Source organism: Uloborus diversus, chromosome 2 (assembly GCF_026930045.1).
Source record: "Uloborus diversus isolate 005 chromosome 2, Udiv.v.3.1, whole genome shotgun sequence".
In the NCBI taxonomy this organism is placed as follows: domain Eukaryota; kingdom Metazoa; phylum Arthropoda; class Arachnida; order Araneae; family Uloboridae; genus Uloborus; species Uloborus diversus.
The window spans coordinates 55810090-55837865 of record NC_072732.1 but is presented as its reverse complement, the minus strand read 5'-3'; the positions used below and the strand labels follow the sequence as shown (position 1 = coordinate 55837865).

The 27776-nt window shown below is 33.1% G+C and overlaps 1 protein-coding gene across 2 annotated transcripts in view; it reads left to right on the top strand.

Annotated features, from left to right (window-relative positions):
* The first annotated feature begins 9327 nt into the window (after positions 1-9327).
* Positions 9328-27776, top strand: part of LOC129217147 (uncharacterized) — a 125850-nt gene continuing 107401 nt past the window's right edge. For both annotated transcript variants that reach the window (XM_054851408.1, XM_054851407.1), the window contains exon 1: positions 9328-9506. The gene's annotated coding sequence lies outside the window, so the exon portion shown is untranslated. The remainder of the gene's footprint in view (positions 9507-27776) is intronic.

Genomic DNA, 27776 nt, shown 5'->3' with positions numbered 1-27776 from the left:
GATCCAGCATCGCAAGTGGCGATCGAAAAAGGGGGGGGGGGAGAAAAAAAAAGAAAAGAAAAGAAATTGAAATGAAAGACAAGAAAAGAATTTAAAAAAATCAGAAACCAATGTATTTAACTGTCTCATACGTTAGAAATGATAAAAACCGAAAGGGACAAAAACTTAACTATTTTAAAACACCCCTACATTAGTTCTAATTAAAACAAAACTACTTAACGACGTATAATGGTTTTCAAACTTTTCTGAACATACACCAAGAAAAAATAATTCACTGAAAAACGGCATCAATTTTGTAAACGGTAGTGTAATATTTTTTATCGGTATTATTTATTTATTTATTTATTTCTCGAATTTTTTATTATACTAACACTTAAAAATCTTTTTTCCTCTTAACAAATAAGTAACACAAAATAATGATACTGTAATTTTTTTTACAACAGTATAAGCAAATTGCAAATAATTGAAGTAGATAAAATTTTAGAGAAATAGCATTTATTATTTCCCTTAAAGAAACGCATCATGTTGTACCCACCCAATTCATAAATCTATTTCTGAATTCTTTTTTACCAGTTACACGATTAAAACGAACTAGTTTTGGTTCCATTCGAAAAAATAAAAAAAAATGTCTTAGGTCATCGGTGGGAGTGCGTTGTGACAGACAGCCAACCTTATTCATGTTCTCCACAGCAGAGTTAAAGCAGAAAACTTTCTGGAAAAATGAACCGAACCAGGCTTAGCTAATTTCTCTGGTTACAGTGTATTCGAAACAAAAAACTATGGGACAAATACTAATGTTGGTTAGAGTAAGGAATACGTTGCTGCTTGGTGACTCGTTTACTTTTTAACTTGATAAATACATACACAGATGAATTGATAAGCAGATAAATAATAAAATTAATAACGATTTTACTTTGAGGGGGGGGGGGAGCCGCAAATGAAACTGCAATTTATGCAATCGTTGAAATGTAGTCTAATTGGGCATGATAACAACAGATTCTTTATAACTCTTACTACTATCAGAAGCACTTTTAAAACAATTATTTTGGACGATTTACTGGAATGTGCATTCATCTCTGGCAATTGTCACTAGCTTTCTACCACATTTATTCCGGTTACCTTTTAGTTGGCTAGCTCTTATATATTCCCTTAAAGTCTTCAAAACCGTAGATTGTAAAACATTCGTTTTTTTTTAAACTTTAAATAACAATACAATGCATTCATCTCTGGCAGTTGTTACTAGCTTTCTACCACATTTATTCCGGTTAATACAATACGCAACGTTGTGGTTTTAGAACTATCAATTTCACGTCATATTTTGAGCAAAGAAATAACTCAATATTTTCTGAGCACCGTAAAAAGTTTGTGTAACCTCACTCCATAAAATCGGTAGCATCTTAGCTACCTCCACTGCTCTGGAGTAACTTAACTGATATAACTGGTGTAAGGTTACACATCGCTTGTAAAAGGTTACACCAAAGTAATGTAACTATAGCGTAACGTCTCACTCATTTTTGAGTAAAGTTACACCAAGAATTTTCTGTATGCTTACAGATATTTTGCTTGAAAGGTTACTCATTAGCAAAAAGTAAGCTATCACCTGACTTTCTTGAACGATTTATGTTCATGCTTTTTAACAACTAAATACACCAGTTATTTAATCTTAATGTATTAAAATCTTCTGCGCGGACGTTTGTCACCATAAGGCTTTTAAACGGCTGGACCGATTTTGATCAAATTTTTTGTGTGTAATTAAATTGTGTCAAGCATGGTTTCGAAGCGCGATGGATCGAATCGGAAACGTTTTTGTTAATTAATTAATTAATTTAAACATTGGATGGTTATAGCTCCCAAATGATTAATGTTTATTTTAATCTATTGTTGAGCGAGAACTGAAATAAAAATTTAACCCGTTGCCAGAGGACAATAAGAAAGACAGCTCTGCTTTGTGTAATGAAATTTCCTACTGTGATATGTCAATTGAGAATAGATAAAACGTAGAGAGTGAATCCTTCATTTCTATTGAAAACAACAATTTTAGGTCCCGTGGTATATTTTAAAGTAAAGTACTGGAAGGTTCACGCAAAACGTGTGTTCTGTCGTCGTTGTTGAACCATGTGACCGGATCGGTGCTTTAGGTTTCCCTAACCAAATGATCAGAAAGTACCGTACCTAGAAACATTTGTTTCTCGGTTGAAATCCATCTGAGTTTTCGCACCAATGTCAAGAATACTTTAAGGATTATCAAACTAATCAGTACATTATTAAAAGAATTTAAAGATGATGGAATTTAAAGACGAAACAAATTTTATTTTCGTCCAGATAAATTACAACAGGGTAGTTCTGTACACAAAAGATCAGTGTTGTGGAAGATCTTTTTCTTTGGTGGAAAGAACAAATTAGGCAATATATGAAGTTTTAAAAGTTTTCGTTCAATAAATCGGACCGCTAATCGATCGGAGTTGGCTTTGCTCACTGATCGGCTGGATTACAATAACGTGGTGGCTTGGCGACTTTGGCTATTTACAATAGAGATGCGTGATCATTTGTTTACATTTTAAAGCTACTGTTAATGTAATTTATTGTGTTTTTTGTTTATTTGGCGAAGTATTTCAAATTGCAAAGAATTGATTTTCGTTTTTAAAGAGTTTTTAGTCATTTTAGTTGAATGTGTTTATTTTACATCGGGAGGGGGGGGGACGGATGCGTGATTTTCGCTTATTCCGAGAACTGTTTTTACCTTTATCATTTTTTTAAGCGATATCCTTTCGATTGTTTTATTCCTTTTCATATGGGGGATGTTGCAGCGGGATTTCCCGTTTGTTCTAAATTGGTAGTAAGTTTTTTACACTTAATATCTGAGGACGTATTTTATCCTTGGAGTATGGCGGAACGAACCAGTCATCAAGTACAGGAGAAAAAATAGTTAATAAAACAACTGCTCAGTGGACATTAGATAAACCAAGTTGTAATAAATATCCGCATTCTGACATCAAGCAGCTTAAAACATTTTCGTTTTACTTATTTTTTTCATCAGAACGGTTCAAACACTTGAGAGTTTATTGAAATTTTATAACTTTTCAATTTACAAAGTTTGAACAGAGCAACGTCTGTCGGGTCCTCTAGTTGAACAATATTTATTTATTTTAATATACAAGCAAAACATTTTTATTGCACTAAATGAGGAAATGATCTGAGTGGAGTTTGAACCCTTAACGCGACGGGTCGAATATGCAAGAGCTTTCACCGCTCGGCCACCAAGGATGGTGTTTTTTTGTCTAATAAGAGTTTACCTGCTCTGCGTCGATTCTGATCTTTACGCATGCGCTTTGAATTCCACTGACACCATAGTGTAAGGATCCTCCAACAATTTGAGTTTTTAAAACAATGATGCAACACACTTCAGAACTCGTGTAACTTTACACCCATTAATACTGGTAACCTTACACATATTTTTTTACAGTGAGAGCCGAGATTTATACTTGCCGTAATTTACCTACACGTGCAATAATTTCGATACTTTTGAAATTAACATTGAGCAAATTTACTATTCTTATTTTTTGACCCGTAAAAAAAGTTAACATAGTTTTTAATGTGCTAATTACCCTAAAATTTAAAAATAATACTAGCAAAGTTATTGAAAATTGTTTTTCCCATTCATGAATAACATGCTGCACTCTTTTTAATTTACATGCTTTTATTTTACTCGACTCATTGACACGTTTTGCTTAAAAAGTTTTGAAATTCAATTATCTTTGTTTCTAAAAAGGGTTTCTTTGAATTAGGGTTGTATAGTAGCAACTGCAATTGAAGAGTTTGTTTCTAAAAAGGGTTAAGTCAAAGTTTTCAAGATGGAAAAGATAGCAGCACTTGTCTAACAATGAATTTAATGTAAAGCAGAAGTTGCAAGCAAAGTTTAATCAAATTGAAAACAGTGGTTGAAATTCTCGTTTTTCTGTTTTCCGAAAAGAATTAAGTCAAGTTTAACCAATTGCAGTTTGTTTCACTTAGGGCGAAGTTGGTAGAAATTCTGCCTGGCGCCTCTTCTGAAATAAAACCTAAAAAAATATATGAATCAAGCAAAAATTAAAAAAAAAAAACATATTTTGAAATTACTGGAAGTTTTGGGAACTATCAATTTGCTCGCTTGTTTTAATTTTCATAAACATTCTTGCAACGATACATTTAACAATAGCGTAAGAGAAAATAATTATAGCAATGAAAAAATAGGATTTGTAAATGAAGATTTGTAGGGATTCATTGTGCATCGAAAACTCTTGTTGTATTTCATGAAAAGACGTAATTGGATTACTTATAAAAGGGAAGTTTTCATTTCATTTCCATCATTTATTCGAGCCAAAAGGCATAAATGATATAGTTTTGTTTAAAAATATGCTGAGTCATTTTTTATTTTCTAACTCACTCATGTAAGAATGACTTTTTCTTAAATTCAATATTAAATCTTGCATGACGAAATCATGTTTTTTCAAGAATAGAAAAAATTGATTTAACGCCATTTGGAAACAAGCTCAATTAAGGAAGAAAAAAAAAACTTTGTATACTTAAATCCTCTTCCTATCCCCCTTTATGGCGATTCATCGACAAACATACAAAATCGTTAAATACTTAATATAGGAATAAACATTCTATAATAACTTTAACAGAGGTATATTAATTCCAAACTGTCTTGAACGGACACATGCAAATCCAATTTAATAGCTTAAATTCTGTGTCTTTCCCCCAAGAGGCTTCTTTTGGAAACAGTAAATTCTTGTTCTAACGACGACTCTCAACAATCTAATCCTTATCCAGCACATGAGATTCCGTCGAAAAGTAGTATGTTCAGGCATTTTCGGACATTAAATTACATTACAAGAGTTAAAAGCAATTTTTATTAAAAGGACTTTCTTTTGTATAGGTTCGAAGCTATCACAATAGCTTGTACGTTGGCACCGCAATAAAAAAAAGTTATTGCTAAAGAAACCGTTGTCAGTGTGACTAATTGCCTTACAAAAGCGGTAATTAAAACTGAAAGAAGAAATTTAAAAACAAAGTTCCCTTTAGATTTATAAAATGCGTTCTAGTTCACTTTTTCCCTCTGTATTTCGGTTGATCTTCGAACTAGGCAAACGAGAAAAAGCCAGACATTAGGAAAATTTAGTTATTTTTTATTCAATGAGATATTAAGGATTAACATTTCAAACATAGTCAGTTTTTGTTTAGCTCAGCTGTTTCTCGGTATTCGTAATATTTTGGAGGAAGAGAGTTTTACGCGAAACATCGTTCAGTGTATTTTGAAAAGTAAAGATGTTTTATACATTATACATTTAGTAATTACTTAAAATTCATAATGTAAGTACTAACTTAAGTCCTTGCCAGAATTTCGAATGTTTTATATCAAAAAATAGGGTTGAATTTCTAATGCGTTTAACTGAAGGTGTAATGCTGTATGATTATTTTTGTGAGAGTTAGTCAACAAAATTAAAAAAAGCATCACGCAAGAGGTATCACAGTAAGAATAGAAATCAACGCGTCAGAAATCGAAACATCAGGGATGGACGAAGTGAGATCAATAATCAATCTTCTTGATTGTTCAATAATAAGAGTTTCAAGAGCAGCAAACAGTAGTCATTAGCAATAAAAATACTAATAATAAAAACAAGAATATCATCAACAATATAAAGAATAGGAAATACGAATAATAGCAACAACAATTACAGTAACGATGATAATAATGATGTTGAGAACAACAACAGAACGAATAATAGCAACAACAAAAAGAGCAAGGATGATAATAGTAATAGTAATAATAATAACTACAGTAATGACAATAAAGGCAATATTAACAACGGAGATTATGATGATAATAATAATAATAATAATAATAATAACAACAACAACAACAACAACAATAATAATAACAATGACATTAATAACAATAATAATAATAACAATAACAATAATAATAATAACAGTAATAGTAATAATAATAATGATAATGAGAATGAGAGTGAGGGAAACGCATCAGAGGTATCGAACCCTTCAAGCAGAAACACTTAGAAATTTCAGAAAACGAACTTAACCAAAAGCCATAAACAGACATTAGTTCAGTAAAATTTGGTTCATACGTGGCTATTTCCGGAAAAAAAGAAAAAAAAAACGAAAAAACAAACCATATGCAATACTTTTACACCGCTGAAAAACAATTACTTTGAAGAAGAACAAGTAAAAAAGGAGAACAAACCTTAATAAATGAAATACTAGTTCTTTTAACTAATTCAACTCATTCCTTCAACCACGGACTATTTCACAGAATTTTCATTAAAAACCTTCCCCCAAATTAATGCTTCATATTAAAGACAAATATTTCACATATGTTGCAAAGTTTCTGTTACGATTTAGACACATAATTCTTAAGCCATTTAGCACTTAGCATATACGTAGTAAGTAGATGCTTTTGAAAGTCTACAGCAGTCTGATGGGGCTCTGTAAGTTTGTTTCATTGTCACAAGAGTATTATTACTCTGTAACAAACTTTACGAGAGCAGCTGACTTTTTCTTTTTAATTCGTTGAAATATATTATGTCATTAGCGAAATTTTAAGTCTGTTACAGTGTTTAATGGTTATGTAAAAACTTTATTGTGACTGATGAAGTTAGATAATTGCTTATTTCTTTTACATTTTACATGAAGCTTTTTTCTTTTCTAAAGGCTTTAAATGTTTCAAAAAGCTTTAAAATGAAAAAACCTATTAAGCGAAAAAAAAATTATACTTCTGAGATTCCATTTATTAGGATAAATCGAAAATTGCACAGTTAAACCTAATTTTATTTAATTTTATAGCCGTCAATTTTTAGAGTGATAAATTTTTAATTATTAAGATGAAAAGTAAATATAGAGTTGAACTAAAATGTAAGTTTTTAATTAATAAAGTTTTCCAAATAAAAATCGAAAATAACTTGGATTATTTTTGGAAAGTAAAAACGGAATAGGTATCTTCCACTTTTTTGCAATACGAACCATTTTCTTCCGGATGAATGTTTTAAACAAAGGAATGTAATATGCATATACAAGTCATCAATATAATTGACATTCAAGAGAAAGGAAATTAGTACTTCTTTCAACAAAATTACATTGTAATGTGTAAAAAGTTACTTGAACAATTAAATGTAAATATGTAATTTCAAGCGCAGAGAAGCAGAAAACCTTTTTAGAATGAAAAGAACAAAAATTGAAGCTCCATAATTTTACTAACGCAGTGCCATATTTGCACTTCCCCCGTTTAGCAATTTTTGTATGCGCGATTTTTTCGAAGCAAACTGCTATGACAATATTTTCTTTTCATTTTTCTTCACTGGATAAACTAAAAATGGATGCTAATTTCAGTAAAATTTGTTTTTTAGAAACGGAACTGGAAAAGTATTGTTTTACAGTGTTGTCCTCCCGCTCCCCCCCCCCCCCCCTTTGATAAGAAACTATAAAAAGTCTTTTCATTAGACTCTTGCTTTTTTTTTTTTTTTATTTTCATTTTGTAAGATTTTAGGAAACTTCTTTTAGTTAACAAATGTAATTTTTAAATCTGTTTCCTCTAATTTCGTCTACGTTATGCAATTTATTTCTGGCGCGGTACTAATTTCTTTGTATCTCTGTTTTGAAAGAAGAGTACACGTTTATTTATTTATTTATGTTTTTTCAGTCCTATTTCGATTGCGAAAATCCATTAGTAGATAATGAAATACAGTTCTCTCTGAGATCGTACTTGCTAATTTGTTGTGTTGTTAGAAACTGATCGAAATTTGCATTGTATAGAAATAAAATATTCCGCTCTCTCGAGTCAAGGAGCAACAGAGCGTGCTGTCACCAGTGTTAACTCTAAGCTGTTTAACCGGAGAACATTATAAGAGTTAGAAAATCAGGGTAAATGCACAAATTGGGGGGGGGGGATGCAGACAAGTGTTTCGGAGATTTAAGGAAGCCCTTTTTCAATATAGAAAATTGTGAGCGTATGGATGCCAGTTTTGCGTCTTGCTCACCAAGTTAATAGCGCTCGCTTGGTGGCCGCTGCTTTTGGTGGCTAGTTGGCCAATTTGCTGTGTTGTTAGAAACTGTTCGAAATTTGCAGTGTACAGAAATAAAATATTCCGCTCTCTTCGAGTCAGGGAGCAACAAATCGTATTGTCACCTATGTTAACTCTGAGCTGTGAAACTAGAGAACATGACAAGCGTTAGAAAATCAGGGTAAATGCACAAATTTGGAAGAAAAAAAATGCAGACAAGTGTTTCGGAGTTTCAAGAAAAGCCATTTTCAATGTAGAAAGGTGTGAGCTTTCGAAGCAATGTAGAAAGGTGTGGTTGGATACCAGCTTCACATCTGAGCCATCCCATTTCAGATCAGGCAGGGCCTGTCACATGACCGTCACCGATTTTTTTGAAAAAATTACAGTAGTTACAACTAAGGGAGATATGAAATATCCCAAAAGGATTTTGCGAGAAAATTTTTTCTTCAGTTACAGCTTACTAAAATTCTGCACAAAATCGGCCATTTTGGAAAAAAACCAGCAAAATACTCGATTTGAAATGGACACTATTTCAAAAGAGTAATTTTTAAAATATTAAACCTATTTGAATAATTCTTTTTTCTAAAAATAAATAGGGACCCATATATCATCTAGATCATCTAGACAACCATAAGGGAATTTTTTGGGTACACAATTTTCACCGGCTTTTATATCGATAATATTGAATGTTATTGATAAGTACAAAACAGTGCATCAGTTTCAGAATTTATTCCCCTTTTCACTTTCTGCCATTCACTTCTGCATTCACTTCCTGCAATTTTTACAGCAGTTAAACGTTTGTATTCGCTTTTATGAAACAGATCTCTACTACTCCCCGATAACAAAACGAACGAATCGCTCAATTCTGCACGAATTTTTGGAAATACTTCGATCTGACAATTATTATGATAAGTGGGGAAACTTAAAGCGCATTGTAATTTTATGAACCTTATGTAAATAATAAAAGTACTTTATGATGCGGTGCGACTTTTAGAGACATTAAATCACTTCACCTACGCGTCGATGAAGTTAAATATATCCAGAGCATCAGGTTTTGAGCGGTCAAATGCTCGAGTTTCGGCCGGATTTTTCTGCCGGATTTCATGCATCTGCGGAGCCCGGGCGCGTGGGTAGAAAAATTGGTCTATGTCAGAAGCGCCACCCACCGATGACATCAGATGTGCGCTGTACTTCTGCGCCGAAAATCAGCGCTAATTTCAGTGTTCCGTTTCAGTTTTTATTGGTATTTATTTGCGGACGAGGAGAAGAATTTTGGGGGTGTATCTACTGGAGATATAAAAGGAAACGCGCACTTGGACGAAAGTTACTTTGATTCAAAACAACTGAGAAGACTAAATATTTCAAAAAAGCAGCGAATACTAAAAGCGATACTAAAAGATTTTTTTGAAATTTTCTGCATTTTTATCAAGACATAGAGTTGTTTATCAGGTAAGATTTCAGCTTTATTTTCAATATGCGTCGTTAATCGAGGGTACTAACTTAATAATGCTCTTTTTTAAGAGTTGAGAAGTGCTGCAATGAACATCGCAATCAATGTTCACACTTTGCAATAAAAATTATGTTATGTCTTACATCGAGAGGAATCGTTTCTTCTATGTGCAGCAAGGTAGTAGTGTGAAATGAATGAACACTTCAGCGCCTTTTCTTCTTAAAAAAAATCATTGTGCTTTGTTAAAACCATTTGGAATTCAAAAAATATTTAAATTGGTTTTGTATAATTTCGTTTTAGAAACTGAGCTTACTTTCGCGGTTCTGCGGTACGTTGTTTGGGGATTTCAAGTGCAAAAAACTGGACGAACCCAACTACTGCCAGTTCATCCAGGAAAAATCTTTTCAAACCTCTTTCTACTTCCTTTTACAAAAAAGGAAATATTGTACTCGCAAAAACATTTTCACTCAAAATTCGGCCTTAATTTAAATTTTGCTCAACCCCGAATTTATGTTGGGTTTTTTTTTCAACCCGACCACATGCGGATAAGTGCTTAAGAACGTATAAACACCCGAAATATCCATTTTGACATTCCCCGAGTTAATTACAACGACTTTTCTCGTGACTTCCGTATGTACGTATGTATGTATGTGCGTATATGCGGATGTGCGTATGTATGTCGCATAACTCAAGAACGGTATGTTCTAAAAAGTTGAAATTTGGTACGTAGACTCCTAATGGGGTCTAGTTGTGCATCTCCCCTTTTGGTTGCATTCGGGTGTTTTAAAAAGGGGGGTCTTTTGCCTATTTTCTGGGGGGGGGGGGCTCATTGTTAATTTCGATGTATACTCAAGTGGTGTTATAACTTGGCGGACACTTGGCGATATATCGCCAGTCTTTTGGTCGCCAAGTTTTGCCGCCAACTTGGTGACAAATTTGGCGATTTTTTTTAAACCTGGTTTCAATTTGGCCACTGGTGGTGTTATTTAGAGAGTAAACTATTGAATCACATTAAAATTGCCAATAATAGGAAAATGACATTAAAATTGAAGTAAAAGGAAGTCATGCGATGCACACATCAACTCGTTTATTTTACCTGCTATTGATTCACTGCTCGGTCTACCCTGTATCATAGGCCTTTCATTTTTGATTTTGAATGCATATTGTTTGCTAAAGTCTTCGCTTTTACGCAAAATTTGATCAATGTTCAATAAGAAAAATGAGAAAATTTTCTTCATGTTTCAAATATATTGTACATTTTGGACGTTTCATTTTTGGTGTCACATTTAAGGCTTTTTACCACAATTTCAATACGTTTGGTGATAAAGGATCATCAAAGTAAGATTCCTTTAACAACATTAATATTCTTGTAAAGCAACATTTTTAATTTTAAAAGCATGTAAAAATAGTTAGCAACGATCAATGTTCAATAGATTCTACATATACTACAAATTTAAGACAACAAGTCGAATTTAACTTATCATAATATTATTAGCAAATTCTAATACAATTAATAGATAGTAGGGGAATGTGGGGCAAAGTAAAATGTTGAAATACTTACTCTTCTTTTAGCGTCACCTATCTAGTAATATTTTACCTATGCAATAACACATGTAGACTGTTCCAGTCAAGAAAAAAGTAACCTCTTAAAATCAAAAAATATGACGATGCAAGCAATTTTCAAAAATTGATACTTATATTGTAATATTTTGTTGTAAGTCAAAAATTAATTGTGTTATTATTAAATGATAAAGTCCTTATTATATTAATATTTTAAATATTAATGGAGATCAACTAATATTCGGTTCAGTATTTATTTGTTTAATATTTAGCTTATTTGTATTTTAAATGCTTTGTACAGTTGGTTTAGTGAATGTGGGGTAAAGTGAAATAGTTCATTTCACTCACTTATTTAATCAGATACATCCACATACTACTTTTATTTCACTATTGTAAAAAACAATTTTCTCATCCAAGCAGCAGCGATATTGTTTATATCTTTACGATAAATGTAGATCAAGCTAAACTAGTGTGATTCTATCAACAATTTGACCAATAGAGAACATTAGTGGACATTAAAACATCAAACCTTTAAGGATAAAGTTTTAAAATAGTTTCATATGTTTAGCTTAAAAAAAAGTTCAGTTCTTATTGGTTCCATTGTTTGTGCTATGAATCTTTAGCATTAATTTTAAAAATTAAAAATGAGCTAGCAGACGTTTAATAAAATGTCATTCCAGCTTCAAAAAATGAAACTGTCAGCATGGGTAAGAAATCTCAGCTTTATTTTCAACCCCAAACATTCATAAAACTAATTTATTCTACAATAATTAAAGTGGTATTGTGTACACATTTTTTTTTTCATGTCAAAAAGAGTTTATTAAATGAAAGTGCCTTTTTTAATGTAAAAGTCACTGCGAAGGCACTAAAAACTTAAAACTATGGTAGAATGCCTCATTTATATGTAAATAAAAATACTTTTACGAAAATTATAATGTAGAGTTAGTTTAAAAAATTCGGAAAGAAATTCATTTTACAAATTGAAATACAAGCAAGCACTGCTGTCATAGAAAGCTAAAAGATTTAATTTCCGAAATTTGAAAGCTCAGTTTGAACATCGAACATTAGGTTTGACTCTGCAACAGCGTAAAGAAGCTCAATTTCACAAAATTGTAAACTTTATTGTTACATTTTATTGAAAGTTTTTTAAAAAATTGCATTTCGATAGTGTTGTTTTTTATTTATTTTTCTTTATTTTTCTTTTCTTTTTTATTATTGACAAATTTAAGTATATTTCAAAAGGTAATGCGAATTTTGTTTTGATAATCGAAAGAATGAAGCAAGTTGAATTAACTTTACAAATAAATAAATAAACAATAGTAGGATATTTCGTTTTATACAGTTATTGTTGCTAATTAACAATTAAAATTTTCTGTATCTAGGTCTTATACGAAGAAATTAAAGCGTAGTTCATAGGAACTATCCGTAAATAAAGTCACGCTTTGAGGGGCAGGAGGTTTCATGAGGCTGTCACAGTGACAGTGTGTGACAAGGGGAAGTGAGAAGGGAACAAGAAAGTGTGACATCTCGCATTTTCCACACAGGAATATGTTTTATCGTAATTCGTGACAACAGGGAGTGATGGGAGGGGGTCAAAAATGTTTTTAAAAAAGGTGTGACACCATCAGAGCTTTTTTTATTTTTTATTTTTTAACGAGTGATTATTTATGTTTTTAACTGCTTCAATTTGAATTCATTTGTTAAAATATTTTATTTATTTTTTATTGTCATTGTTTAAGGTTTTAACCTTTCTTGTTTAAACACTTCTGGGTAGCTGTGTCGTGTTTTTATCCTGATTTTTGGAAACTCATTTTATTTACAAGTTAAACGAGAAGTAAAAAAAAAAAATAATTTGAATTTTTGGCATCTTGAATTCAAATTATGTTTTTCGCAATCACGAGCGTGTGTGTTTGTGTAGGCGCATGTGTGTGGGTGCGTGGGTGCGTAAGTGTATGTATGCATGTGTGTGAGTGAGTGTTGTGTACGTGCGTGTGCGTGTAGTTGTTCGTGTGTGGGTGTGGGTGTGTAGGCGTTCGTGTGTGTGTCTGTGTAGGCGTTCGTGTGTGTGTAGGCGTTCGTGTGTGTGTGTAGGCGTTCGTGTGTGTGTGTAGGCGTTCGTGTGTGTGTGTGTGTAGGCGTTCGTGTGTGTGGGACATGGCCGCCACCGCCCAGCAAAAGTGGATTTCGGGGGACAGTGCTCAGGACCAGCCGCGCCGCCGCCGGTGGACGGTGGTGCTGCAGCCCTGGTCCAAGCTGAAAAAGGAACCGTAACGCCAAAAACGGTCAAGTGAGAACAATAAGCAATCGTGATTGCTCAACAAGCCACCCAAAACTTAACCCTACCCCCGGTCCCCCGCTCCCGCTTATATGCTTTAGTAATACGTGTTGAGTTTCAGTTTTTCCTCACATTTTTACTAAAACATTATAAAATATATTCAACTGCTAAAGCTTGATTATAGTTTTTTACAATGTATTTTTTATTTATTTTTCCTTTTTTGTTTTTGGGCTGCGGGACTCTTAGAGGCGTGCCCACACTGCGGGGTCTGCGGGTATGTAGATCCGGACCTGGCACACCATTTATGGGACAGCCTCTTATAATTCATTTATATTCGATACTTCCATTTTGATTAGCACCAGAAAAATATGTATATTGATTTCATCTTCATGTGACTAAAACTTAGGTTTTGCTGCAGATTTTAAAATAGTTATACTGTCTGATCACGGATTGTATGGAAAGACAAACATCCATTTTACAGCCGGAAGTGGACAAATCCATCATTTTTAGCAATGTCGGCTTTTGCAGAAGCAGGATCTCATTCAAATGAGCGGAATACACGCATCAAATTTTTACTTTTCCCCCTCATTCAGATAGATTCGTCTGATCTGGACGTTTGAAAATTCCATACAATCCGTCGTTGGACAGTAACGTTGAAGTTTTATTGCTATATAATTCATTCTTTGTGTGAGCGAATTTAAAATTTTTCATAAAATGTTCTGCTAACACTTAATCATACTATAAATGATTCTGAAATCCTAAACCAGTTTTTTAATCATCTATTTCATTTATTTTTTATATTTATTTGTTTATTTATTTATTCGTATTATCAAAAGTACTCGTTTGAATGGGAGCTAATTTTAGATTTTTACGAACTGTTGGGGAAAATGGGACCAAAGAAAAACTGTTATGAGTGCAGCATGAATTAAAACGAAAGTGTAGGAAAATTTGAACAGATTTTTCTCAAATGGAAACAGTGGTAAAAATATATTTAAAAAAAAAAAAACGCAACAAAAGAATCAAATGAGAACCAGTGAACCATGATCTGTAATTGCAATTAAAATAATTATTTTATTACTAAAAATATTTTTCTCATAACTATTGAAACCATACTGAGAAAATCGATTCAATGCGATTCAATATCCTAAAGGTCTCCTAAAACATTAAAATTAAAGCTAATTTGCGTGTATGAAACCCAATTTCTAATTGATACGAGCATTGGATTAAATAAAATTTAATAATTAAAAAAAAAACAGAAATTACATTTTTGCGCCTTCATACATCTTTATTCTTCTTCAATTCAACTTGATCCGCAACATTAGGGGATTTTCATTTTAACAATGTAATCGAAAGAAAAGTAAAAAATCAATCTACTTAACTTGAATGATTTTTAATGCAGCTAAAAAGACTAGGAATGATAATCAACAGACAAAAGGGAGAACTTGAAACTGATTTTACAATGCTACTAGTTATAACTAAGATTTGAAATAAACTTGAGGGAATTTAAGAACTCCAGAACGAAACAACGACCTATCTACACACCCCTCAACCCCAGATTCCTTATGAGTTTCGTAGCAACCTTTAATAAACATAATTTTCTCTCCTAACCTTCATTTTTCATGAGACAAACAGTCTAAAATGGAAAAAAAAATCTACGAATGTCTCGAAAAAAAAATCGATATATAGAGATTTTTTCGATATATAGAAACAATTTTTCTATGTAATGAACATAGAAATTTGCTGGGATTTCGATTAATAGAAAATTTCGATATGTAAATGTTCGAAATATGGAGGTTTGACTACTTACATACGTATTGGTGTAAGCGACATAAAGTGTAGAAAACTTTCGTGTCCATCACATTGCCTGAAATCTAAATCAAAGTAATAAAAGTTAAACCAGTTAATGTCTCAGACATTGAAGAAACCCTGTCCAAGATCCTTAAAGTCCCTTTGTTAGATTGACTAAGGAAAAATAATTGATTCAATTTCAAGAAAATCATGCAGTCCTCAGCCTTAAACTTAACGGACAGCTTCAACGCAATTCTAATAGCTATTTTTACTTCCTTTTACAAAAAAGGAAGTATTGTATTCGCGAAAAAATTTTCACTCAAAAATCGGCCTTAATTTCCATTTTTCTCACCCCCGAATGAATGTTGAGTTTTTTTTTCGATCCAATCACACGTGAATATATGTCTAGGAACGTACAGACACCCGAAATATCCATTTTGACGACCCCCGAGTTAATTACAACGAATTTTCTCGTGACGTCCGTATGTACACATGTATGTGCGTATGTGTGTTTGTGTGTATGTGTGTATGTATCTCGCTTAACTCAAAAACGGTATGTCCTAGAAAGTTGAAATTTTGTACGTAGACTCCTAGTCGGGTCTAGTTGTGCACCTTCCCTTTTGGTTGCGTTTGGAAGTTCCTAAGGGGGTCTTTTGCCCCTTTTTGGGGGGAAATCATTGTTAATTTCGAAGCAAACTCAAGTTGTGTTATAATTTGTCGTACATTTGGCAATATATCGCCAGTCTTTTGGTCGCCAAGTTTTTTCGAGAAGTTGGCGACAAATTTGGCGTTTTTTTTTAATCTGGTTTCAATTTGGCCATTGTTGGTGATATTTAGAGAGTAAACAATTGAATCACATTAAAATTGCCAATAATGGGAAAATGACATTAAATTGGAGTAAAAGGAAGTCATGTGATGCACACATCAGCTCGTTGAGAATGTGTTAAAGCTCGTTATTGTTTTCATTTCCACGTCTTTGTATTTTTGCATAATCGTTTTTCTTTGTGATAAGAAAAGGAGAGAAACTCCACTTGTTTCTATGTTAATAGCAACCCGTAAAACGCAAAGAAAACAAAAGAAAGAAAAAGAAACGGAAGCCATTGTAAGAGTGAAATTTTTATTTTAATAGCTTGATTCAAATTGAAAACGTAAAACGAGATAACGAAACGTAAAGGAGAGAAACAACTGCAGGAGTAAAAATTAAACAGAAGTTTTAAAATAGAAAGAATCGGCAGTCATGAAACAATGAAGTATTTATTTTATATTACCTTGATTGAAGCTGAAAAGAGCAAAACTGTTTAAGTAGAAGTTCGGATTTAATAGTAGGAATTTTGCTCTTTTAGTTTTACCACTTTCATTGCTAAACTTTAAAAAAATGTCCGTCCGTGATTGAGAGAAACTGCAATTCCGTACGAACTAGCAAAATATGGAATAACAAATTGAATTGTGGAATAGTGGTTAAGGGGAGTCAGTACCCTGGATATGTGTGATGCTAAATTGCTAAATTTTATGTACCTTTTCCTTAAAAAGTTTTAATGGTTGAAACTTACCATTTTCACAGTATTTTTAAGAGATATCTAAGAGTGAAATTTTTAGACAATTCAGTTTATTTCATAATTTATTAAACTTCAACTAATAGTCAATTTTTAAATGAAAAAAAAAAAGACCGTTTTTGACCATAAAGTCGGTTGTTTAAGAAGTACGAGTCCTTAAGCAAAAATTTTACTTAAGTATAGTTATAAAAGCATATAAATAAAAAATAAAAAAAATTAATTTGAATTTTGTCATCTTGAATTCAAATTATGTTTTTCGCAATCACGAGTGTGTGTTTGTATGTTTGTGTGTGTGTGTGGGGGGGTATGTGTACGTGTGTGTGTGTGTGTAAGCATATGTGTTTGTGTCTGTGTGCAGGCATGAATGTGTGGGCAGTTGTGTGTATTTGTGTGTATGTGTAGCTGTCTGTATGCATGCGTGTGTATATGTGTTTGTGTATGAGTGTAGGGGTATGTGTGTGTGTATGTGTTTGTGTGTGTGTTGGTGCGTGTATGTATGCGCGTGTGTGTGCAGGATATGACGCAACCTGGAGACGGTTTTCGCTAGAGGAGCAGCATCGTGAGGCCAGCCGACGCGACGGGTGGTGCTGGCAGAGGGTGGCGCCGCGCCGGTGGGAAAAATGATAGCACGCCAAAAACAGTCAAATGAAAGCAATAAGCAATCGTGATTGCTCAAAAATGTGGTAAATTTTTCAAATTAGTATGTAAAGTAGTTTTCTAGAAAAAGGAACATGAGTTTTCAAAATCGATGTTTTGAGAAAATCGCGTTTGAAAATAAAATTTTACGTACATTTTAATACATTTCTTCCCCATTGATATTTAAATTGCGTTACTTTTAATCTATATCGAAACATGAATTCAGTGTCGCTTGAAAGCTCTTGATTTGAATATTTTCAATACATAAAATCTGAAAAAGATTCTTTTTTAAGGTTTTAGGGTACCATGCTTCTATCAAACGTCCCCCTCCATATCTTTAGGGTTTAGAGGGGACGTCTGATCCCTAAATTTATATTTTGTATGGCATAGGGGTCAGACGTCCGGTCTTTCTGGGGAAACTCAGCTTTTAGACAAAATGTAACGGGGTACCGGGTTTTTAATTAAATGTTTTGATTCCTTTAACGAAAAGCTCCAAAAGAAAGTCCCGGATTTTAATGGGAAATACTAATTAATTTTCCCATCTTTTTGATTTTGAAAAAGAAACATTCTTCTTTAAAAGTTGAGCAGGTTTTGTGTCTTTGCAATGCGTCGTACAATTGTATCCGCCTACACGTTAATAACTGTATCCTTTCGTCATTCTTACACAAACTGCAGTGAACTCAGTTATCAATAGACATTCGCTCTTTAATTGAATAAAATTATATGAAATTTTGCATTTTTCTTGTATTTTTCCCCACACCGCTCCTGTAGAAAGATAAAAGAGTGTTTATTTCTTAGCACAAATTAGTTAAGATAGACCGACCAGTGAATATAGCTTGCACTGTTTTTACAAAAATAAGCTTTCAAAACTTTTTGTCTCAGATGACTTGAGAGTGGTAACTTCCTTCTTTATATTTCCAAGAAGAAAATACTGTGTTTGTCTTAGTCCACTGGTTGGACTAAGACAATCAGTGGACTAAGGACTGTCGTTCATAGGGTTGATGCACCTTTTTTCCCTCCTCCCTGCCTCCTCCAATCTGCCTACTCAGAACCGTTAAAGTTCTCCCAATTTTTAAAAAAATAATTACACAGAAGTATATCAATTAAAGTGTTATTATCATCATTGGCTAAATGCTACTTTTTAACGATGTAGAGAATATTTGAAAATATAATTGCGCTTTAGAGTTCACAGAGCACAGGTGCACAGGTAGTCTTACTCTACCAGGTGGGTAGCAATATTTATTTCTTTTAGGTTTAAGAAGAATCCTGTGAAAGTTTCTTTTTCAGGTCCTAAAGCGTTTCTCTATTTTTTAAAAAATATTCATTTATCAGAAAGAAGTTTTTTAAACATCCGATCTCATCCCCCCCCCCCCCCCACAATGGAGTTGCGCATTAATAGATCCAACTATTCGCTGACCTTGTGCGACACCCCGACATGACATCCCTTATCTCACGTGGCAAACCTATCAGCGGAATGCCATTGCTAAGAGAATTTGACGCCCAGTTTTCCCACTAGATGGAGGCACCTGGTCTCTTATCGATGCGAAACCGTACTTTATTTAAACTCAGAAGTTTTTTTTTAATGAAACGATACTTCTTACTGAAGGTAAGGGATGCTCCGTCAGTGAAATATTTTAGATTTGCACCTTGGAACAACAACAACAAATATCAGATTTTGGCCAAATGGATCCATGATGGATATGTCTCCGAAATAGTAAACGTTTCGGCGAAACAACAACTAATGTTTGGTCAAGATCTGACATTGGTTGTTGTTCCCAGGTGCAGAGATATCATATGAAATCCAAGTACTAACACTTAAAACATCGAAGCGAAGAAAAATTGATGGTGCGTTCAGTAGCATTTAAAAGTTTCTGATTTGAAGAAGAAGGTCAGCCGAAAGCTACAGAGTCGTTGTGACGCAGTCCATATTTTTTATAAAACTAAATATTTTTTTAAGCGAGTTGATAAAAAATGTAGAGCTCTTTTCTGCAGTGGAGTGGATTTCCCCAGATTAAGCGCCTTCTTGAGAGATTGCATAACAAAACACAGCTTTGACCAGCAAGTTTGAAAAAAAAAAAAAAATCTTTCTTTGTTTCTTTTATCATTTATCTCATTGAAGAAATTAATTATTGTACTAATTTTCAAAAGTCAAAACGGTCAATTTTTTTTCTCCAAAAGCGAAGAATTAAATTACAATCACAGAGGGGGAAAAACTTACAAGAAAGTCAGTAAAACCTTTTGACTGCTAAAAAATGTTTTTTTTTTTTTCGATTGGGGCAACAATTAAGAAGCATGGAAAAAATTAAAAATTTTAATTGAGTTTGTTGTTAAACTATTAGCTGCGTATGCTGATATTTGAATTTTTTTTTTTTTTTTTTTGTTTGATAAATAATTTTTAGACAGATAAAAGCAGTGTCACGTGGTTCGAAACGTTAAAATGTACACGAAAATTTTGTATATTCCGGCTCTAAAAATTATGAGAAATTACATTTGTGTAAATGAACGTATTTGGCAGAAAAACATGGATGAGTGGTGATGTAAAATTTGCTACTCTCTATTATTATTGTCTTTGCGGAAAAACCTAAAAGATATTTTTGGGGAGGAAGAATAAATTTATTATTTTATTTTGGTCATTGGAGGGCGAGAGGGGAGGAAGATTTTTACTTTCGTCTTCGTTTTTTCTCTTAAATCTGGTCACCTTAAATAGTGGGATAATATGGGACGTTCACTGTGAAGTTGTTTTCGATTTTTAAGAAATTTATGTAGCAAGTTTTTAAGTTTATGTCTTAAATATTAGAAGTTCGCATGATTAAACCAAACCAAGAAATAAATAATTTACTTTTTCTACCAAAAGCAGTTGATTAGTACCCATATTACCTCACAGTATATTATAGTGGGGTAAAATGATTGATTTGCGTCCTCGTTTTTCTCCATTCAAATCTGGTTACCTTAAATAGTGGGGTAATATAGGATATTCACTGTGAAGTAATTTTCAACTTTTAAGAAATTTATGTAGTAAGATTTTAAGAGTATGTCTTAAATATTAGAAGTTTGTATGATTAAACTAAACCACACAAGAAATAAATAATTTACTTTTTCTACCATAACAGTTGATTAAAGGTAGTTATTTAGAGGGTAATCTATTATAGTGAGGTAAAACGGATGAGGAGATTGGAAAGGAACAGGAAATCAATGATACATGTAACGTGTTAAAACTAAAACCGTTTGAAATGTAACTATACAGTAAAAGATATAATGGTTCACATATTATGAGAAAAAATATTATGAGAAATTATAATTATGAAAAGTAATGCTAGAAGAGATGATAGCAGCAACGTTCAGTTTTCAAAAGTTTCGATGGTTAAGTTGACTTCCTAAATAGGGATGTAACTTGAAAATTCTCAAAAAAAAAAAAAAAAAAAAAAAGGGGCAAGGAACAAATAAATCAAAATTACCTGAAAGGTGAGCTCTTGTCTTGAATTTGGAGCCTAACTTTAACAGTGGCAGATTTTAAAATTCCACCTGTAATCCATTTGTTGTTGGTGTTTTCAGCTACACAATGGTACTTCAGACTTTTTTATAATTAAATATCATTCAAATTCCTGACCTTTTACTGTTAAACTAGACAACGGATTAATTTTGCTCTGAACAGTTTATGAACCTCCGACACACAAAGGAAGGGGGTTATAAGTTTAACATGTCTCTGTGTGTGTGTGTATATATATATCTCTGTGGCACTCAAGCGCCTAAACGGATGGATCGATTTTGAAAAAAAAAAAAACAAACAAACAAACAAACAAATGTTCTAAAGGAGAGTTAATCGAGAGTGTTCTTAGCTAGGTTGCGTCTTCGGATGACAGTAATTAACGAAAATATTATTTAAAAACCTCTAAAAGGTTTTTCGCGATTTTTGCAGTGAAAACATATTTAAAAATTTAAAAATTTTGTACCAAAATAAAGAGTATTTTTTTCTGCGTCTGATAGTATGTGTTTGGAACTTCCGTGTTATGTAGAATTCAAATTATAACGCTTTTTAAAGCAGATTTCAAATATGGCTAAACCTTTATTCAAGCGATTGGTCACCGAATTCATTGTTGGCCGACAAGGAAATTATAAGCAACTAGCTGCGTTGCCCGGCTTTGCCCGGTCTACTTTAAAAATAAAATTGTGTCAAGTGACGTATATTCAACAATCAGGCTTAAATAAAAGGAAAAAAAAAAACATCATGCAAAATTTCCCCTCCAAAAAAATGATTACAGATATTAAAATACTTTTAAGATATTTAAATGAGAAAGATGGATTTAAAAAGCGTAACCATGGAAACACAAAGTCAAATAAGTTAAAGAATTGAAAATGAGAAAGATGGAAATAAACAATGGATTCAAAAAGTGTTACCGTGGAAACTCAAAATAAAATGGTTGAAAACTTGAATAGAGAACAGATTTTTGAACTTTATTTAATTCGCTTGTAACTTTCTTTCGAAATGAGAAAGAGGGGTACACTTTCGACCGTAGGTTGAGTTAGATCTGGGGTAAAAAAAAGCAGCTCTTTCCAACGGTGTCAAAAAGAAAACTGTGGGTCAATTCCTTCTTTTTTTATTGATGGATTTAATGAAGAACGTAGTGCCTAAATTTCAACTTAGCCAGAAAAAATTCAAATTGTAAACAATTTGCGTAGAACGCGGAAAGTTCTACTCTTTCCAACGATATTAATATGTGCAAGTAATTTTTCACCCCCATAATCGAGAATTTATGAGAAAATTGGGCCTAAATTGAAATAAAAAAAGAACTATTCATCGAATTTTTTTTCGAACTGATCTGCAAACCTTTTCAGGACTTAAAGGAACAAACCGTGAAAATTTCATCGAAATCGGCCGGGTAGTTCTCGAGTTTTGCGTGTTCAAACACACAGATGCTTTTTGGGGACTTCATTATATACTGTGTCGAGATGATTTAAAATATTTATCTGTTACCATTTTCTATTTGTTAACAAATAAAATACTTGTAATTGATTTTAATAGTATAAGGCTTTTAAAAGGATTTTCAAATTCCCTCTTAGTTCTACATTTGCGACTCAGTCGGGGGTTTTTAAATTTTTTTAATTTTAGTTATTTGTATGTTTAATCTTCTCATACCTTTTGGTCCGAAATAAACTTCTGAATTAGTTCGTTTCGAGCAAGCATACTTCCGTCCGAAAAGTCCGAGAGTCTCTGTTGAACTGAAAGTGTGCGGAAATGAAAATGCATAATGAGAAGAAAGATGCGTTTTCTAGTGCCAGACTCCATACTATCTCTGAAGCTTTTGATATCGTATCGACTAATGTATATAGTTGTTTATTTTCACCTTCTCCGCCTTACAAAAAAAAAAACACCCCCCCCCCTTTTTTTTTCTTCAGATCATTTAAATAAAGTATTGCTTTTCGAAACAATCTTATTTATTGAAAATATTTTTCATCTGCGTGTCTACAGGAAGATTAAAAGTTGAAAAAACTAATTTAAAAATTCTTAAATAATGTTTATCACCTTTTTCCTTGATAAAAATCTATTACTTACACAAAAGTAGACACCTACTACAATCTAGTGATAGTCAAGCACCATACGTTTTGAAAAGAAAAAGAGAAAAATATTTTTGAGATTTTCAGAAATTTAGATACCGTGAACACTTTTCTTTCCAAATCCGAATATTATTTTTTTTTATTTAATAGTAAGTTTAATCTAATCTCAATTGCTTGAAAATGGCAGAAAACAAATTATATTTTACTTTACTTTTTGAGACAGTTTAAGCATCGTTCATTTATGATACAGCGGTAGTTTAACCATTAACGTAGTGTATATCAGAAGTTCTAATCAATTTTGTTACATTATGTTTTCTTGAACTACGCAGTTTTTAAATATATTTATCAATTTACTTTTTGAAGGATTAATTTGAAGTTATAGTATATTTTTTTTTCAATCACTGCAAAGATAAATCTCTTACCATTCATTCCTCCTTACACTTCTGCATACTAGATTGAAGCCACAAAAACGTTTCCTTATTCTAAAAAAGAAGAGGAAAATTACAAATTACAATTGGACAATTACAAAACAGAAACAAAACAATTGCATCTGTGAAATTTATTGAGAGCCCATAGTTATATACGACGCGTGTTTTTTTTTTTTTTTAATTTAAGGTCCGTTTTGTTTTAGACACCAGTAGTTCGCGCGCATACCGCAACGAGCGCGTGCGTCGTGTACCGGCATGCCTCGGGAACAAATGTGCTCATTTTCAGCTCGGTAGCTAACTTGTACGGTTCTGATTTTTGCTTTCATAATGTTTAAGACTCAACTTGCCCTACGCATGTGAGGTTTGCTCAGTGATACGCTTTTTGTCAGCAAGGCACCTGTCTGCTGCAGAAATTCATCGACAGATTTGCGAGATGTACTTCGATACTGTTATGAGTGAAAGCAAAGTGCGTAAAAAGGTAAGAGAATTTAAAAATGGCGATGAGAACGTCCATGATGAGGAGCCCTCCGGTCGCCCTTCTTTGATTACAGACGATCTGATGATTTCAGTGGAAGCGAAATCTTCTGTCGATGAATTTCTGCAACAGACAGGTTTCAATCCAATTTTTCAAATTTTTTGTCGCCATGTTTGGGTTTAGAAACCATTTTTTTGGCAATACCGTGAGTTAAATATTTATACGCAACCAGCAGAGATTTCCTAGGTGGATGTCTGTGGGGAAGAGGAGGTCTATATTCCCTATATTCAGTAGTAGGCTTCTTATAGCTGAAATGATTATGATACTGATGAAGTGTTTACATTTATATCTCTCGTTTCTCGGAAGCATATCCAACGACTGGCGAGAACCTTAATATTTCATTAACGTGATGCTTTTCACGTATATTTGATCCCATTAAAAACATAAAATGTACAAAAATGCCAAGTCTCGCTTTCACCGTAAAAAGGAGTGAGATATCAAGTCAAGGCCTTATCCAGAAATTATTTTACGGGAGGCGCCCGGATTCGGACATTGCCCTAACCCACACTCATATATACATATAAACACGCATACACGAATAAAAAAAATTAACGTAGAAGATGTTTCTTGTCTCGATTTTTAATGATTCCACTGAACTGTTGTTATTTTTATTTTAATTTCTTATTATTTTTTTTATTCACGTTGGTAAGGATATCAAGAGAGTGTCCCTTTAAGTCGGATGTAGAACATCCATAATTTCAGGGGGTCCAGGGGTTTCTCCCCCGGGAAATTTTATGAAAAATAGATAAAATTTCTGTGTTTTGAGCCCTTATGTGGGATAACTGAGACTAAAAAATATGAAGAAAAATAGGCAAACAAAGTCTTTTAAAAGTTATGCATTCTTTTTCAAACTTTCAAACTCGATAAATCAAAATAAAAATTGCTTGCTCGACACATCTTTGACATTAATCGACAGAGAGGAAAATAGAGGAGAAAAGATATTCACATCGTCATTTGCACATATCGGCTTTTAGTGCAGTTTGTTTTTGATCACTTCTCCAACATCCCTCCCCCCCTTTTCATCAAATGCCCAACAGTATAAAAATTGTGCAAAATGGTTTAAAAGAAATGGTGTAGAAATTCAGAAAATAAGAACGAAAGAGTAATGTTCTGGCCAGTTGGACAATTCATACTTTATTTTCTTGATAAGAGACAAAATTGAAGAACTTTTCAAGGAATTTAAAAATCTTAAATAATTTCCAAATACTCTGGAACAGTTGAAATATTTAAAGCACTTTATTTGCACATTTCAGAAGTTGATTGCACAGTCTTACAAAATGATTATAACTTTGTAAGACACACCCGTTTTAAGTTAAAAATAAATGCAACGAAATATTTCTCAAAATAATTTTTCAACTTTTTTTTTCAATCACAAGTAGTGCAGAAAATGGAATAGAGTAGAGTAAGTGTTTATTTTCCCTCATGCTTAAGACATTAACAGTATGTGGTAGAAGTAAGATAAAAACAAGCAATAACAAAAGAACTTCCAAAATACTGAATTTGGTATTGAATAAAGGGCAAGACATGGAACATAACAGTCGCAAAAATTTATCTTGAAAAATGTGCTACAAAAACGCGAGAATCATGATTTTTGCATTTTTTACTCAGGATGTATCAAGAAGCTGAATTTGGCATATTTGATAAACAGATACTAACCTAATAGGAAACTAGAGGCCCGGTCCTTGGGAAGTCCCCGGCTCGAAATAGGTGCAGTGTAAATTTTATAAGAGTTTTAGGGGGAGAAGGACAGGGGCGTACACAAGGAGGAGAAGGGACACCTGTTGGCCCGAGCTTTAAGGGAGACCAATATTTTTAAAACTAGGGTTGAAAATAGGGGTAAATAATATAGAGGGGGACTCAAAAAAGTCATTTCTGACAGGTCCCAAAATTTCTGTGCACGCCCCTGGAGGAGGACAATTGGGAAAGACAGCAGGAAGCCGTACTTTAGGTCTAAATCAGGGGTGATTGTGAGTTCATCAAAAAATACCTGAAAGTTTCAAAACGAGACCGGGGGGGGGGGGGGACTTTGACCATTATTACTTAAGTACACCTTTGCCATAGTATTAAATAGTTCTGAGTCAAAATATTGTGTGTACATGTGATTAAATTTTTAATGGGTTACAAAGTTACTTTTGAGCTGGTGTTATAAAAATTATCTTGATATTTATTTGTACATCTTAAGCGATAGGTGTCTATCTTAAGGCTCTTGCACGTATATTTGATGAGTATTATATAATTTTAAAAAACTGCGGAGGTAGGGAGATAAAAGCATAACAAAAAAAAAAAAACATAATTCCGGTATTTTCGGACATAAAAATACCGGAAATACGTCCGAAAATACCGGAAATTCGGTAAAATACCGGAATACAATCACCCCTGGTCTAAATTTCGAGTATGCTTTGCAGCTAATGAGAACTAGAATTGCAGTATCACTGCCGTTATGTTCACCTTCTATTACATTCTTGGCACTTTTATACGACGTTAGGAGAAAAAATAACTTTTAACCGATTGAAGACAGCGCACCAAGGAAAATTCTTCGAATTGAGTCTGTGTCACATTAAATTTCCTTAAAAAAGTCAGACAAAAGTGACCTTATAAGCGATTATGGTATTCAAGACCTGATCATATATACGACAATTCATAACATAAAATTCCTATTCTCTGAGCCAAGACTCAAGAAAAGTGACGTATGCGGGCGACCTTATATCGAGGTTTGACTGTACACATTTCAGTTTTGAAGGGGGAGGAGGGACTCACTTACCTCAGCACCCCCCCCCCCCCCAACCACAAAACTTTTAAATTGCCTTAATTAGATTTTTAGGTTTTGCAATAATATAGAATTCAGAGAAAGCATTATTTCTCTGATGCTTACATACAATTTAAAGATAAAGTGTTTCAATATTTTATTCCGAATTAAATGCGTAGAATAAACACATCATGGCAAGAAGGTTTTACTTCCGGAAAGGTAGAAATAAATAACTCGAAATTCCCAAGCGACGCGACTGTATGCCTGGGATTAATGACATCGATAGGGTTTTAAATTTTGCTGATAAACAATATCCAGATTAAGAAACAAATTTGTACTTTCGGGCGTGATAGAAAAGGGGCATAACGTTCAGCCGAACTGTTCAATGCAGTATTTCAGGAGACTGCACTGGGAAGAGAGACGAAGGACGATTAATGAAGAATTCATAAATCATTTGAGATTTGTGGTGAAATTGTATTGCTTACTTCTTCGTTTCCGAAATCTCAAGAAATGCTTCAAAAATTAAATGAAGAAAGACTCTATGTCTGACTGAAAATGACCCTCATTCAAATAAAAATTGGGTTGAATTCCTTTATTTATTCATTCATGGTCCCGATTGTTACGGATGCATTAGAAATGGTGTGAAGTTAAACTTAATTTGGGAAGTCATTACGAACCGGAAGTACCATGAAAGAAATAAATAACAGAATGTAACTTTCCCGGAGGGCATTTTTTCTTTCTTTTTTGCATTTCCCCCCTTTTTTTATGTTGTAGCTTATATTTTTAGCATTCATACTATCTATGTAAAAAGTTAAGCTTGAATTTCAAAGGTGTTTCTTCATTTTTCTTTCTAAATACCACGGTAAGTTAAACCGGTAGAAAGAAGTTGTTTCTTTGAACTACTTCTTAAGAAATTACCAATTGAACTTCACGTGAAAAATTTTCGATTACCCCATTACCCTTAGAGCGATTAGTGCCAAAAATGAGTCACTATTATTTCCTATAATGAACCATCTGTATACCAATTATTGTTTGATTCTTTGTGTAACTTTTTGAGGCATAACAATCACACTGAACGAGAAAAATGTTCGAGTACGGCACTCTTTGTGAGTGGTTGTTTCAGAAAACTAATCATAACAAACTCCCATCGTTTTTTTTTTTTTTTTTTTTTTTTGTGCAATCACGATTGCTTATT